Genomic DNA, 5,151 nt, shown 5'->3' with positions numbered 1-5,151 from the left:
TTTTTTTTTTTTTTTAATGTTTTTATTTATTTTTGAGACAGAGAAAGAGCACGAGCAGGGGAGAGGCATAGAGAGAGGGAGACACAGAATCCGAAGCAGGCTCCAGGCTCTGAGCTGTCAGCACAGAGCCCGACATGGGGCTCGACCTCACAGACCGTGAGATCATGACCCGAACTGAAGTCAGGCACTTAACCGACTGAGCCACCCAGGCGCCCCTCAGCTCAGGTCTTGATCTCAGGGTCATGAGTTCAAGCCCCATGTTGGGCTCTGAGCTGAATGGGGAGCCTACTTAATAAAATAAAAAATATGCCATTCCAGATCCTCTTGTCCCACTGAGTTCCCATAATTCCTTAGATTCTATGGTATTTTAGTTAGATGGGTTCTCCTACTAGTCTATGAGTTCCTTGAGGGCAAGGATGAGGTCCAAGTCAGATCTCTGCCAACCACCACACCTACCACACAATAGGGCCTAAAAAATGATTACTAAGTTACTGAAACTTCTTCTCTTTTATGGACCTTTTGAGAGTAAGCTGGAAATCTTAGCATGTTGAAAAATTAGAAACCCCTAAATTCTTCAGTGTCTACTTCCTAAAAGCAAGGATTTTCTTCCACATAACCACATTTTTTTTCTTCTTTATTGTTTTAAATATGGAACACCACAAGTTTGTGTGTCATCCTTGCGCAGGAGCTGTGTTAATCTTCTCTGTATCCTTCCCCTTTTAGTATAGGTGCTGCAGAAGCGAGCACTACATAACCACATTTTTAAATTATAATTTGACAGAGATCTCCTTAAATGCCTAGAGGAAAGGAAAGAAGTGAGGGAGGAAAAACAAAAAAAGGAGTAGATTGGAAAAAGAATCTCCAGGTCTTTGGAGTAACCTGTGTTTGGATCACTCCTTCCTTCAGGCTTAGCCAGGTTGTTTACAACTCTGCCTTAACTTCCACTTCCTGCTTGCCCTGAGCCTAAAGATCAGCCAAACGTGAAAGCTTATGGTCATCTCAGTTCTCTTAGCATGTGTTCTTCTTTCCCCATGCGTGTGGCTTTCTAGATTCCCCAGTATACCCAGGAACCTTTCAAAGCCCTTGTCTTATCTCCCACTAAACTCTCACTCCCTGGACTTTGTTCCCAGGCTTTTGGTGTGTCTATTGTTCACCCAGCTGTTATTTTCTGCCCAGGCAGCAACAGCTTGTTCACTTGCCTTTCAATGCTTTTAGGAAAAGTCCTCTGTTGTGCCATCATAGAATTCCAAATTAGGTAAAACAAAGGGAAGCCCATTGCATCAGTCCTTCAGGAGAACCCCGGAGAGCTCAAAAAGACAAACTCTATCCCTTTGGAACAAGGTCCACTCTGCTTCTGAAAGAAGCAGTTACCCACACAAAGATGGCAGGAACATGGGCTGCTATCTTTTTGAAAAATAATTTTTTTTAATGTTTATTTATTTTTGAAGGAGAGAGAGAGAGAGAGCAGGGGAAGAGCAGAGAGAGAAGGAGACACACAGAATCCAAAGCAGGCTCCAGGATCTGAGCTGTCAGCACAGAGCCTGATGCAGGACTCAAACTCAGAAACCATGAGATCATGACCTGAGCTGAAGTCGGACACTCAACTGACTGAGCCGCCCAGGAGCCCCATGGGCTGCCATCTTTAAGACTGCTGCTACACCTAGGGGCACCCGGGTGGCTCACTCAGTTAAGCATCAATCTCCTGATTTCGGCTCAGGTCATGATCTCACAGTTTGTGAGTTCGAGCCCTGCATCAGGCTCTGAGCTGACAGCTCGGAGCCTGCTTGTGATTCTCTTTCTTTCCCTCTCTCTCTTCCCGTCCTCTGCTCGACTCTCTCTCTGTTTCAAAATAAATAAATAAACTTAAAAAAAAAAAAAAGACTGCCACTACATCAGTGAGTAGGGTGGAGCGAGGGTAAGTTAAAATACCACAAAGATCTCCTACTAAGTTTCAGTGGACTTTCTCTTGGCTAAACATTAACTCGGTTGCTGCAAACTTTTGACTATCTCCCAAAGTTCTGGTAAGGCTGAAACAGTTGTGGTCAAATTTTTTCAGTGTTTCTGAGGAGGGATGGATCCCCTTCTCTGGTATTTTCCCTGATGCCACTCTTATCTTCTATGCCTTTTTCTTGTACTTAATCTTTACATTTTTGTGCTATTCTTTAGGTAAATTCCTTAGAACCATCTTTTAATTCATTAATTCTCTCTTTGACTGTGTCCATTTATAATAGTGTATCTTGTAGATAAGGGCACCTGGGTGTCCCAGCTGGTTAAGCCTCCGACTTTGGCTCAGGTCATGATCTGCAGTTCGTGGGTTCAAGCCCTGTGTTGGGCTCTGTGCTGACAGCTCAAAGCCTGGAGCCTGCTTCAGATTCTGTGTCTCCCTCTATCCCTGCCCCTTCCCAGTGCACACTCATCTCTTCCTCTCTCAAAAATAAATAAACTTAAAAAAATGTTTTTAAAGATAGTGTATCTTGGGGCGCCTGGGTGGCTCAGTTGGTTGGGCGTCCGACTTTGGCTCAGGTCATGATCTCACACTCCATGAGTTTGAGCCCCACATCGGGCTCTGTGCTGACAGCTCAGAGCCTGGAGCCTGCTTTGGATTCTGTGTCTCCCTCTCTCTCTGTCCCTACCCTGCTCATGCTCTGTCTCTCTCTGTCTCAAAGATAAATAAAAACATTTAAAAAAATTAAAAAAAAAAAAAAGATGGTGTATCTTGTTTACTGAGATTTTTCCACCCCGGTAGTATAACAGATAGAAACTTAGCATGTCTAATTCCATATTGCTTCTATTTCCTTTGCTGTTATGATCTATAGTTTAGAAACTTCTGCTTAGCCCTGCACATAGACGTGTTACAGCTAAAATTTCCCAAAACTGTTTTTTACCCAAAACCTACCTCACCCAAGGAGATAAGGAAGTACATACAGAAATGATTATGCTATACTTAAGATTTATAGGAATAACATGTCCAGATTCCTGTATACAAAGATCAACTGACCAAGGACAAAGAAGTTTACCTGACTTTTCACAGAGTACCTGAGTGGCTCAGTTGATTGAGCTTCTGACTTTGGCTCTGGTCACGATTTCATGGTTAATGGGTTCAAGCCCCACATTGGGCTTGCTGCTGTCAGTGCAGAGCCCACTCCAGATCCTCTGTCGCCCTCTCTCTGCCCCTCCCTTGCTCATGAGTACTCTTTCTCTCAAAAATAAACATTGGAAAAAAAAAAAAAAGAAGTTACATGACTTTTCTCAGAGGTCTACAGACATCAATCACAACTTTTGACTTCAACACCCCCCTCCCCACTTCTCCCTTTTGCTAACATAAAAGAGGCTTGAATTTCATGCTGAGGGGAGATGGTCCTTTGGGACAATAGTCATCATCTTCTCGGTTTGCTGGTTTTCCAAGTAAAGTTGTTTTCCTCACCCTAACATCTTGCTTTTCAACTTACAGGCCTGTCATGCAGCAAGCAAAATGAACTTGGACCCAGTTACAACAGCTATAGTTTTCCATTTTAGGAAATCTTTCTCCAAATTTCTAATTGACTCATTTATTTATTTTTTAAACTTTCCATTTAAAAAAATTTTTTAAGTTTATTTTTTTAGTAATCTCTCCTCCCCATGTGGACTCCTCCCAATCAAACTCATGATTCTGAGATCAAGAGTCACATGTTCTTCTGACTGAGTCATCCAGGTGTCCCTAAACTTTCCATTTTTCTTTTTTTTTAAGATTTTTTTTTATTTTTAAGTAATTTCTACACCCAGCGTGGGGCTTAAATTTACAACCCCAAGATCAAGAGTCACACACTCCACCAACTGAGCCAGCCAGGAACCCCAAATTTTCCATTTTTCAATAATCTTAGATTTATATAAGTTAGGAGGTAATACAGAGGGGTGCCTGGGTGGCTCAGTCAGTTAAGCTTCCAACTCTTGATTTTGGCTCAGGTCATGATCTCATAGTTCATGAGTTCAAGCCCTGCGTTGGGTTCCATGCTGACAGTGCAGAGCCTGTTTGGGATTCTCTCTCTCTTTCCCGACACACTCTCTCTCTCTTTCTCTTTCTCTCTCAAAATAAATAAATAAACTTAAAAAGAAAAAAGATAATATAGAGAATTCCTCTGTATTCTTCACCTAGTTTCCCTTAAGGTTAACGTCTCACGTAACTATAGTATGTTTATCAAAACTCAGAAACTAACATTGATACAATACTAATAATTTTATTCAGGTTGCCTCATTTTCTTCACTAATGTCCTTTTCATATTCAGAATCCAATCCAAAATACCACATGACATCTAATTGTCAAGTCTCTTTAGTCTCCTCCAATCTGTGACTGTTTCTCAGTCTTTTTTTTAAATTTAACTTTATTTTTTATTTTTTAAAATTTACATCCAAATTAGTTAGTATATAGTGAAGCAATGATTTCAGTAGATTCCTTAATGCCCCTTACCCATTTAGCCCACCCACCTCCCACAACTCCTCCAGCAACCCTCAGTTTGTTCTCCATATTTATGAGTCTCTTCTGTTTTGTCCCCCTCCTTGTTTTTATATTATTTTTGTTTCCCTTCCCTTATGTTCACCTGTTTTGTCTCTTAAAGTCCTCATATGAGTGAAGTCATATGATTTTTGTCTTTCTCTGACTAATTTCACTTAGCATAATACCCTCCAGTTCCATTCACATAGTTGCAAATGGCAAGGTTTCATTCTTTTTGATTGCTGAGTAATACTCCACATTTTCTTTATCCATTCATCCATCGATGGACATTTGGGCTCTTTCCCTACTTTGGCTATTGCTGTTAGTGCTGCTTTAAACATGGGGGTGCATGTGTCCCTTCGAAACAGCACACCTGTATCCCTTGGATTAATGCCTAGTAGTGCAATTGCTGGGTCGTAGGGTAGTTCTATTTTTAGCTTTTTGAGAAACCTCCATACTGTTTTCCAGAGTGGCTGCACCAGCGTGCATTCCCACCAACAATGCAAAAGAGATCCTCTTTCTCCGCATCCTCACCAGCATCGGTTGTTGCCTGAGTTGTTAATTTTATGTTTCTCAGTCTTTCTTGGTCTTTCATGACCTTGGCACTTTTGGTTTTTTGTTTTTGTGTGTGTGTATTTTTGTTTTGTTTTGTTTTGTTTTGTTTTGTTTTGTTTTGTTTTGTT

The 5,151-nt window shown here is 41.2% G+C and overlaps 1 non-coding gene across 1 annotated transcript; it reads right to left on the bottom strand.

The window, feature by feature from the left end:
• Positions 1-642: 642 nt before the first annotated feature.
• LOC125927969 (U6 spliceosomal RNA) lies at positions 643-747 on the bottom strand. Its single transcript, XR_007459511.1, has one exon. It is a non-coding gene; the product is annotated as a U6 spliceosomal RNA (small nuclear RNA).
• Positions 748-5,151: the final 4,404 nt, after the last annotated feature.

Source organism: Panthera uncia, chromosome D4 (genome assembly GCF_023721935.1).
Source record: "Panthera uncia isolate 11264 chromosome D4, Puncia_PCG_1.0, whole genome shotgun sequence".
NCBI lineage: Eukaryota > Metazoa > Chordata > Mammalia > Carnivora > Felidae > Panthera > Panthera uncia.
Note: the sequence above shows the minus strand (reverse complement) of the source record. Positions and strands in the feature narration are given on the sequence as shown.